The sequence below is a fragment of the Etheostoma cragini genome, chromosome 20 (genome assembly GCF_013103735.1).
Source record: "Etheostoma cragini isolate CJK2018 chromosome 20, CSU_Ecrag_1.0, whole genome shotgun sequence".
In the NCBI taxonomy this organism is placed as follows: domain Eukaryota; kingdom Metazoa; phylum Chordata; class Actinopteri; order Perciformes; family Percidae; genus Etheostoma; species Etheostoma cragini.
This window is the reverse complement of record NC_048426.1, coordinates 19,779,769-19,791,637: the sequence shown is the minus strand read 5'-3', so window position 1 is coordinate 19,791,637 and position 11,869 is coordinate 19,779,769. Positions and strand designations below refer to the sequence as shown.

At 38.9% G+C, this 11,869-nt stretch overlaps 1 long non-coding RNA gene across 1 annotated transcript in view; it reads right to left on the bottom strand.

Annotated features, from left to right (window-relative positions):
- The window catches only part of LOC117935960, a 2,862-nt gene extending 2,396 nt beyond the window's left edge, over positions 1-466 (bottom strand). The window contains exon 1 of the long non-coding RNA XR_004654854.1: positions 416-466. This is a non-coding gene — a long non-coding RNA (uncharacterized LOC117935960). The remainder of the gene's footprint in view (positions 1-415) is intronic.
- Positions 467-11,869: the final 11,403 nt, after the last annotated feature.

Sequence of the window (11,869 nt, the reverse complement as noted above, 5' to 3'; positions counted from 1 at the left end):
AATACTTTTGGTTTTGTGACTGTAAACTGACCAATATTTCAAATCATGTCCTTTTCTGCAGTGAAAATTTAAGTTATTATTGTGTGAATTAAGGGCAAACTAAACCTGTGTACAGTAAAGGCAGTTTTGGAAAGCATCCTTTCATACAAACCAGAATAATAACTCCTCCTTAAAAATAATAATATTCTATATATTCTAATAGTCTATTGTAGACATGTCCATTAGTAGTATAATAATAGTCTATTGCCACAGTGTTCCACTTCCTGGATTGCTCCGGAGCTGCCGGAAATTTACGCAGGATGTTCCTCTTTTGGCCAGATGTCTATCACCTTCTGCTTTTTTTGTGTTGGCATGTTAAACTCCGGTCGATTCATGAGGACTATGGTTGACTGCTCCTCAGATCTCTGCAGGGTACATTCAGACAGCTAGCTAGACTATCTGTCCGATCTGAGTTTTGTATTGCACGTCTAAAACAACCTTTGAATGTAAACATATTGCGTATAAAGACATATAAAACAAGTTCCTTCCTGAGGCTATATACAGCAGCAACGTGGTTCTGTCCGGCACTTAGCGCCGCCCGCGACGATTGTGATTGGTTTAAAGAAATGCCAATAAACCAGAGTAAATTTTCTCTCATTTTGGAATGTTTTTGGACTAGAGAGACCCTTTTTATCAGCTCTGTGGAGGAAGGTCTGGTAAAGCGAGAATATAAGAATACTGAAGCTGTGAAGTTCAGTCAGGAAGACTATTGAATGCTTAAGCCTTCTTTATTTCTCCACCCACACATGCTCATTTATTTCCTTGATCTCCTGTCTGGGGCTGTCAATTATCTTATTCCGTTACTCTCATTAGTTGGTCACATCAGCCAATCTAATCTTGAAATGTTATTTGTAGCAGGATGATGGTTATAATGTTGCTGTATCCTGAAATACTCTTGCTGTTTCAAGTCCTGTTGATATTTCTCAACATGACATGCATCATAAACTTTGCAGCAGGAAACTTAACGTGTTCTGCTGTTTTAAAAAAAGTAACTTTATGATAAACTTCCTTCCCACATTGCAGAAAGGATCCGTTTCGGTTTGCAGATGATGTCTAAGGATCACGGATCTCCCAGCACCTTGCTATTTTCAGAGCAGTTATTTAAACTGTTTTTTTTTTAAACTGCCATTCACATGTCAAATCAGTCAAACTGCTCTCCCAGGCAGGCAGCACACCTGCAGTGCACATAATAACAAATAACTCATTTCGGTGGATGACGCATCAGCAATGCTCCAAGAAAATAAGTTAGTGAAACAGAGGAAGAGGGAAAATTATATCTCAGCAGTGCAAGGCACTACAGGTCAGGCATGTAAGATCAGTGAGGACGGATCTGCTATTTGTGTTCACATAGGAGCAGCACTTTACGTACAAAAGTGTCCGCTAAGGTGGAATATAAATCCAAGGGAAGCAGTGATTAAAAATGTGATTGGATTTAATTAGTGGGTAAGTTTCTGTTAAAAAGAAATGCTCAGCACAGATGTTTTTAAGGCTGCGCTGGTACATATGCCTAGACAGCATGTTGGTGTGTGTGCATGTATATATATAAATATAAAAGTTAGTGCTTGAGTTTGTGGTTTCTCGAAACATTTATGCATGTGTAAGTGTGTTACTTCTTGTGCTTGTGCTGTTTATTTTCTGCCTGCCTTTAAAAGCTTTAGTTTTTTTTTTCTGAAATCTGATTTCAAGGTGCAGGATGTAGATGTATCAGATTGGTGTGTGTTTGTATGTGCATAATTCCTAAATTATTTGTATCTATAATTATGTGTCTGTGTATTTGTATGATTCTTGCTTCATGTGTGTATTTGCATATGAGCACAATGTCAGCTTTTGTTTGTGGGTGCACGTCAGGGTTGTGTGTGTGTGTGTGTGTGTGTGTGTGTGTTTGTCAATAACCTCCAAACCCTCAGATGAAATACTATCCTTTGATCCCACATGATATCCTTAGCAATGTGAACATGGCTACTAAAATCAAAAGTAAAGACAACAAAAGAGCAAAATAAGAAAAGTAACTGGGGGAGCAAGATAGAGATGACAGAGTGAAAGAGAGAGAGATGGGAGAGGAGAGGGAAAGAGCAAGGACAGGATGGAAAGTGAGAATGCAGATAGAGAATGTGTGGGCCATTTCATTCACTTCAACTTGCACTCTCAAAACAAATGCATCCCAAAACAATTTAAACATATTTGTTGATGTGGATATTTTTTCACAATTGTTTTGCATGATATAAAGACATTCTGGTCTTTATTACAACAACTGAACACAGACATGTCTGTCTTTCCACCACTGCAACTAAACCTAACAGGCTTTTTATTTTATTTTTATCAACTTCTCAGTTCAGTGTCAGGTGGGATTTATGTTTCTGCTTTAAATCTGGTTCATGGTTTAGTAGGACACTAAAATGGAATGGACCCATTGCTAATCTATTTAGAAACACCTGGTTTTGTAGCCACACCATTGGTGTGTCTCTAGGGACAAGTATGTTAACAGCTTCATGTTAATATGTTTACCGTGAGAAAAGCCTAATGCACGGACAAAGAAACAATATTGTTACCAAATTAGGAAATCATGAATACTAATGAAAGTTGTACGTTCAAACAGTATTCAAGTTAAAGGAATTCTAGATGCCCAAAATTACCTCGAGGCATTCCCAAGCATTTCCCAACGTTATGAAGAATTGGCTACTCATAAAGAATTACAAGTTCCAAGCAATGACCATGCAGCAGACCTAAGGAGCTTGCTGTGAAAACCAACAAAACAAGTCTATTAAAGTAACTTATTTTTCCAGAGGGAAGAGACATTAAATGTCTGACAGGCAGGGAATAGAGCCATTACCATGAAAAATACATCTCCGACCTGTATGTTTAAATATGTATACTAAACACACACATAAAGCACATAGTTGTGGATGCAGACTCACAAACGCATGCATAATGGATGGAGGGCATTATCAATGTCTCCTTTCTATGCCAGCTGTGTATTCATGAGATGAGATTGCAGAGAAGGGACAGAATTACAATACCTTCGTACACAAAGACTGACACAGCAATGACTACATAATTTTGACTGCTTGAAAAAAACTAAGCAAGGAGCACTTGGTTTTTTTTTCTTCATCTGGCTGAACGTGTGTTGGAGGCTGTTTAAGAGCCAACATAAAGCATTTGGAGGCTCCAGCTGAGGTATCTGTTACCAGTACACAATGGTTACACAAAAATATTAAAGGACATCTGTTTTGGTGTGTTTGGTTAAAGAATACATTGAATTTACTTATTAAGTCCACATGGAGAATTAAAGCTGAATGGAATCGGACATGAAATAGTACAACCTTTTTTTTTGTTTCTTTTTGTTTTGTTTTGTCTTTCGAACAATAAAATGAAAAGATTGATGCCACTCTGACGTGTGCATTAGGCAGAGAGCTGGTGTGGGGACACAGTCAGCCTAGCTTAGCATACTGATAACAATGGGGAAACAGCTGGTGGGGTTGTATCTGTTGTGTTTCGTTTGATCCATCCGCACAAACAAGAATTTATAGTTTTAGGAGGACAACAGTTTATCCATCTGACCACAATTGTGTGCAATATGCAGTACCTGACTGTAAATCTGCCAGATACAGTCCGTGAGCAAAGGTTTTAGTATAGGTATAGGCCAGATAGTAATAAACCTGGCAGCCTCACCGTGTCAACAAGACTTCAGGAGGTTAATGCACCTGGCTGTCAATCTAAAACCACAAGTTGAAGCTTTTGTGCTTATGCATAGATTAAACAAATTAGATCTAAGGTGTCAGTCACTAAGCTTTAGGGGCGTGACACACTAACCCGATAATCAGTCCGGCGAGGTCAGTGACTTGAGTCGGTTTGGAGTGTTGCGTACCGTCGTCCGTCTGGAAGCGCCGTCGGTCTTCATTTTGGCCTACTGGACAAGCCCCTGTGTGCTAACCCGGAAACCAGGAGCAGGATGAGCTCCACGTCAGATTTTGAGAGATGAAAATCTTTTAAACTGACTTTTGTCGATCTGAAATGAAGACAGATTCAGGTCTTTCACATTTTACTGTTACTGTTTGTTGACAATGAATGTAAGTTCCTAGAAGCTGCGCCGACCCCAAAGTCCCCTGTCCCAAATTTCAACCATTCTCATCTGGTTACCATAGCTGCAGCGGTTTCTGTTCAAGATCATGTTATTTGCTCAGCATAAATAAATATACTTGCGTTTATACTTAGATTAGAAACCTCAACTTGGACACACAAATGAGATACAAAGAATATTGGATCCTCAGAGGTTCTGTAGGTATATGGGTAATAAATCCGTGTTGGAAGAAAAATAATAAAGATCAGGAAAGGATTGGCAGCAAAAATCAGGATGGGGACCTTTTACTCCCATGTCAACCAATGTGAGGAATGTGATCAGGCAACAGTGAAGGCCTAAGGGAATACACTTGCAATGTTTGAGCTGGAAATACACAAGAAGACAAGTTTGACTGGTTTGGGAGGGAGGAGAGGAAACTGCTTTAAAAATACACATCAAACCTCCCAGGTGAGGCCAGAACTGCATGTCCTTTAAAGTTTGTGGGTTATCATAAATCTCATGGAAAGCCACAAAGTTACCTAACAAGTACAAAGAGGAAAGAATCTACTTGAAATTGCCAGTTCAACAGCATAATGTCATTACAACTGATCTGTGTCAGAACACAATTAGCAACATTAAAGTTGTTCAAATGACCTAAGTTAGAAAAACTCTCCCTTTTAACAAACTGAAGTGGAGGACAGTTAGCAATGTACTGTGTGTGTGTGTGTGTGTGTGTGTGTCCATTTTAAACTCCGGTCAAGGACTATGGTTAACTGCTCCTCTAACCTTTGCAGGGTAAATCCAGACAGTTAGCAAGGCTATCTGTCCAATCTGAGTTTTCTGTTGCAGTAAAACAACTTTTGATAGTACACATGTTCCACCAAAACAAGTTCCTTCCCGAGGCTATTTTGCAGCGGCATCGTGGCTCCAATAAACCAGAATCTCATCCCAGAATGCTGTGTGGACTTGCCAGATCCTCCTCCACAGCACTTGGGAGGAAGGCCTGGCAATGCGAGACTACTTGCAACCATACCTCGATACAACTAATGAATATGTTTGTGTTGTTAGAGCTAAATTGGAGTTGACTACACAACCAATTAGGAATTTTAATAACATTGATGACCACAAATTAGATTAGATAATACTTCTGATTGTGTTACAAGGGAATTCTTAACAGCAGCAGTATTTCCACAGTAAAACACAAACCAACCAACAAACAAACAAACAGGCAAACAACAGATAATGTGCAAAAAGTACTGAATGAATGTAAAGTGGCCTATATAAAAAGTATTTTAAAGTAAAGTGAGGTGACCATAGTACGAAAAATATTGCAACGTAAGTAGGTGATGTGAAATTAAAATGAACAAATATAGAAAAAGTAAGTTACCATGATACAAATTATATTGAAGCGTGAACATAATATAAATACTATTACGAAAGAATGAATGGGGGATGGGGGGGATTCATTCAACGTTAGACCAACCCGGTCTCACGCTAGTTTGAGAAATGGTCACGTTATTTTTAATTATTGATCCGTGTACAGGCCATGTTAATGTTTATTTTGTGTACAGGTCATGATTTTCGAACGTGACCATACTTGGGGAACGCAACGACGCAACACAATTTATGTTGAATGTTACATGATTTTTACTGTGTCCCAATATGGTGAGGAAATGACTCCTCCTTGTGACTTCCCCTACCCCTGAAGATACACAGAACCAGGTTTCTGCCTTGATGCAGTATGTCTGTTCTATATTTGCTTGTGCTTGTTTATAAAGGTCAGAATGTGAATATATGACATTTTATCTGTTACATAAATATTTACTTTACGTCTGCACAATCCAGTTGTGTTTCTCAGGTCAGATTCCATGGGTCTAAATATGACTTTTCTATTTTTTAATACAGGGAGGATTTATTTTAATACAGGAAGTCTTTAGAGAGGACTGTATAGAGCACGGAAGAATATGTTTTTTTTTGTCTCTCAACACAACTGTGTTTTAGATGAGACAACTGGGACATTTGAAGGGCAATGAAAATAAATAGTCATCAATAAGTTGCTCAGGTTTTTGGAAATCTAATATACAATATATATTTTTAAATGCAGGGAAACATACTTTGTTTTTGTTTAAGTATATAAAAATGCTTTAAAAATGCAAATGCTTTTGTTTGCATAAACTTACCTTCAGTGGAGAATGTTGGACTTTATACCATCAAAAATAATTGAAGTTTCAGAAGTGCCCTGATTCAGCATTGGAGAGAAAAAGAGAGAGGGATAGATAAGATTTAGATTTCTGTTATTTGGGCCCTACACGATTTTTTTATATACTACATTTGTCATTGTGCAAATGTGTAAATGTTTGCAAAGGTTCAGTTAAACTTAATTTATTTCACTTTGGAGCAGTCAAGAGCAGAGACGGACTGAAGAAAGAAGAGCAGAATATGTAGAGAAAAGAAGAGACATGCAAAGAAAGGTGGAAACCTAAACTGCTGGTTAGTCTGATAGATGAAGGGTTTGTGTGGAGTGGGATTACAGGGATCCGTTCCGCTCTTTGTAACATCTTCTTCCAGGAAACACTTCACCATGCAGAGACCGGTCTCTCTGGGAGGAAGACCTGAGCTTCTCATCCATATCAGCTGTCCGTCTGTCTTTCTGAAGCCGTCAGACCGAACAGTCGGGATCAATGAGAGTCAGATGAAGATGTTGAATATGATTCATTTTACAAAGCATTTGGAGTTAATGTCAAAGGAATAGACTTATTCACTTTCTTGCCAAGAGTTATGTCGAAAGATGAATGTCACTCGCAAAATAAGAAGCTACAGCCAGTAGCCAGTTAGTCTGGCTTTGCCAGACCTTCCTCTGGCAAAGGAGGCTCTGGCTAGTCCACAGAGCATTCTGGGATGGGAGAAAAACATGCTGTGGTTCATTGAAATTTCTTTAAACCAATCACAATTGTCATGGCAAAAACACATGCATGGGTTTTAATTTTTTATAGAATTGCAAGTTAAGGTGAAAAAGAACAAGAGTGAAAGAGAGGATTGTATAAAGATGGGAGAAGGAAGTAAGGAGGAAGAGAGTGATGGAGACTGAGGTTGATGAGGGTCTAAAGGCCAGTGTAAAAGTCTGACCTTCAGTTTGAGTGAAGCTGTTGGTATTTACACTGAGGTAATGTTGACACACACACACACACACACACACACACACACACACAGTGCGTTGCTAACTGTCTAACTGTCCTCCAATTCAGTTCGGGACTGTAAGCAGAATCTCTCTGTCAGTTTGCCTCCTGCTGTATAAACTAATACAGAGGAACAGAAGAAGGTCTCCATAATATGAACTGCTGCTACTCTAGTTAACCCTCAGCTGAATATCTGACAGCCCGCTTAGTTTCCGTCTGTCTTACTTTGTGATAGTGTTCCAATTCAAGAAGCTTTGCTGACTTTGTAGTCATTCATAAACTGCCAAGACACCTTCTAGACCATAAACATATACTATAACACATTGAGATTTCCTAAAGTTTTTGTCAGTCAAACTAGTTAAATACAAACGTATATACAAGTGCAACACATTACACATGTGAATGCATTTAAGTGCTTTTAGAGGCTCCTTTGAATGCTGTTCATAAGAGATCATAAGATGACATAATTTAACATTTCCTTGCTGTTGCATTTTAGAATCAAAGTCAAGCAGTTTGGCCACCATCTTTAAGCACAAGACAGTGAAACAAAAAGTGGAACAGATGACAGTTATCATAAGTGACACACTGTTTGAAAGACTGGAATACAAATGATTCGTCTCGTTGCTCCGGATGACGTGGATCTCCAGGGAAAGTACAGTAAGTACCTGCAGATATAAGGTTGCAGCCACGTAAATTTCTAGTATTTAGAAAACTTTGATGTGTGTGTGTGTGTGTTATGGAAGGTGAATAGTAAATGTCTCACTTCAGATTGTGTCTACTTTCATTGTCGAGCAGGGACTTGTAACATGGAGTTGAACTCAGGCAAGTCTCAGTGAGCGAGAATGGGAGCTGAGTGATTTTTATTAATTTGCAAGCGATGAATAACACCACTAAATCAGGCCGGATTTAACCTGAAATTGTATTATCTTTGCCAAAAGAGCTGCTTGCCAGCAGCAAGCAGAGAGCTACAGTGGGAATTTTAAGATCATCAAAATGCTTCATTATCAGGTGCATGTAAGTGAAGGGAAGTTTTTTTTTTTACAAAACAAGACAATTCTCACAACCACAATTTTGATATTTAGCACGTCTGCTCCACTTGTCATGTTTCCTAACATGTGTCATTTTCAAAAGTGTGCCTTTCTTCGAATCATGTTACGCTACCTGAGGGGTGTTCACAGCAGGGTGAAAAATGGTTTAATTTTACTGTAATGAAATACTATGGAAATGTTCCCACTTATAGAATGGCTGTTCCAATCAGACACAGAGGAGGCAATTATAGGATCCAAAGGTAATTCAACAACAAAATTGTTCTGAATGCGTTGCAGTGACTAATTCTGATCAATGGAGGGCTCTGGTTTAATGTGCTTCCGTTTGGTGGCTTGGGATATGAAAGCAATTTAGAATCCTTGTATACGGCAGATCTGAAATCACCATTAGGAGTGTAATGACTGGAAATGTACAGACAGAAAGTTTATTTGATCATATGGGCATTCTTTCAACATGTATATTTAACAACAATTAATGTTGCTAAAAACAGACGTTCTTATGCAGATGATAGCCTTGCATTGTCAGACCTCTCTGATGGGGAGGTGTATTTGCTTGTATGTTGAGTTCAATTAGCCACAATCTTTCTACAAAATCATAGACTCCATCTTCAATGTGTGTGAGATAGAGAAAGAGAGAGAATTTGTTTAGTGGCACTTTTTTTTTTTTAACAATGGTTCAAAACACTTAACATTTAATTATTCAGCACACAACACTTGGGGCTCAAGCACAAATAAAATCTCAGTCACACACATGTAAGAGACGTAATTAGGGTGTAAAGACAGACAAATCCAGCTGCTGATTTTCCAATATTTATTTACTGTGCAGAAGACAATATCATATTAATTGGCTTTTAGTCTAGTACTTCTCACAATACTAGCCCAAAGCATTTAAAATAGACAGGGAAAAGTTAACCTGAATTGTAACAATAAATGTGAAAAAATATAAGAACCAACAGTTTTTACTTCAAGTATAGTACAGTTTCAGTGGCCAAAGTTAAACAATATGTGGGTTTGAGTGACATAACAGAAACATCTAAAAAGGAAGTACACATACCTGCAGAAGACAATATTATATTACATGGCTTCTGGTCTACTGTTTCCTATTTCTCTGCACCTCTGCTCCTAAATGTTAAACAACAGAATATATACAAGAAAAAGAGTTAACAAAGCATCGTTAAAACTAATACTTAACCATAAAACGTCACTAAAAAGTTTAGTTAATATTGTATTAGCGTTGAGGGAATAAATAATGAAAATAATAAACATAAAATAGTGCAACAGTAATTTACACGCAACCTGCCTCAGCAATCCAAGAAGGATTTTTTAGGAGGAGACGGAAGGTACGGTAACTTAGAAGGTACAATACAGGCACAGTTCACAACAACACCTCCGCCGGAAACAACAGCAATATGATAAACTGATAAATACATTAAACTGAGAATAAGATAAAATAATACCCAACAAATCATTAAATGATGATTGAAATTAAACACACACACACACACACACACGCACACGCACACGCACACGCACACGCACACGCACACACACACACACAGGTCTAGAAATGAGATAGACATGAAATAGATTGTTTTCAGGTCAAATGCCCGCACCCAGCACATAAGCTCTGTTAAGAGGGAGAGACAAGAGAAGAAAAGCAGAAAGCATCACGTGTAAGGCCGGCAGAAAGCCGAGGTGTTGACAGGAAGCCTGTGGAGGTTTATTTACCAAAAATAATGGGCTTCCTACCGGGATCCTAACAAGCACAGAAGGCCTGCCATTTGACAAGAGAGCAAGCACTTTTTATTAGACTGATACACAGGGTGAGAGGTGAAATCTGCTCAAGTGAAATAAAAAAAAATTGGATGTGTGTTCTCTAGGAAATGAAAGGTTTACAGAAGGTACTCAGGGGTTGATTAATATCAAGCACATAATTGCTGTGGGGGACACAACCTCAGTGAAAAAAAAGACTAGAAGAGAATAGAATAGAATGCCGTACCTGTGCAATGAGATTGAAGCAACCCCTTTGCAGTGTCAACACTAAACGTGAAAATATAAAAATCTAAAGTATAGATAGGGCAGAGAAAAAGAGAGAGAGGGGGGGGGACCTGGTGCACAGTCATGAGTCCTGAGAGCAACTATATACATATGTAAAATAGATTTGTATACACATTATGCGAAAAGCAGTTGAGTATTAACAACAAATAAATATTGCACTGTAATGAAATGGAATGGTTAAGTACTAAATAATACATAGATACATACTGCACAGTAGTGAAATAAAATGGTTAAAAATGAAATGTTCCACAGTAGGAAATTGTAAATTGCACAGAAGTATTGCACAGTAGGAGGGAAGAAGAAAGTCCGGGGGCCGGGGGCAGGCTGTGGAGTGAAGTCAGTGCATGAGTAAGTTCAGGGTGGTTATGGACTTTGGGGAGAAATTGTTCTTAGGTCTGTTAGTCCGTTCTCTGATGCACCTGTAGCGCCTACCTAGCTGTGTGCCGGACTGCAGTTGAGGGTGTAGAGACAGTACAAGAGGGGGCTCAGCACACGGCCCTGTGGGGGGCTGGTCCTCAACGTGCGAGTGGAGGAGAGGTGGGGGTCCAGTATCACCGTCTGGGGCCGATTGGTGAGAAAGTCCTTTATCCAGGCACGTGGGAGAGGGGGGAGTTCGAGGAGGGACAAGTTTGGAGATGAGAATATCCGGGATGATTGTGTTGAAAGCGGAGCTGCAATCCATAAAGAGCATGCAGGCATAGCAGGAACGAGAAGACTCGTAACTAATTAAAGCATTTATACTGGTGCAGGTGAAGGATATAAAATAAATAAAATACACCACTGGTAAAATTAGAGCCTGTACCCACTTGGTATCTTTAGCACTTAGCAGACAATTGGGATAAGTGCTGCAGCAAAGAAACCCCCTAAAAAGGCATCTCAAGTGCTGGATCCCTCTGCTGAATTGAAATAATTTCAGTTTAGAGTGTCAGCACTCTTTCTCTTGTTCTTCCCATTGTAAAGCAAAAGGCAGTTATTCATTGCACAAATAGACAAACTCTGGAAGTGACTGTAAAGAAGTGGTTGTGTCGCTTTCATCCTTCCTATGTGCAATATAAAACCCTGCACTGCCCATATAAACCTCCTTACCTCTCCTCATAGAGTAGAGTTATAAAGGAAACCAAACCAACAACACCAGAGTGCCCAAACCGCAAACTACAGCTTTTGTATCCCTCGTTCCTCTCTCAGATTAAATATTTATAGGCTTAGATCCATTGTTTTCTTACATGTTTTTTTTTTCTGGTTTTATTCTTGTCATCCTTTATCCTTTTGTGGCATACAAAAGAATCATACTTTAGCAACTGCTTTTTCATTAACAATTCTTGGACATTCCTTCCATCCTATCATGTAACTTCACTGCCATCAACGTTAGAGTAGCAGCGAAGAATGTGCGACCGTCAAAGATTACGTCTTAGAAAGACGCCACTGATCTGATGAAATGTCAGTTGGAAAAGCATCGTTCTCCTCAGCTTTTCCTTTTCTGAGTAAAAGCAAGG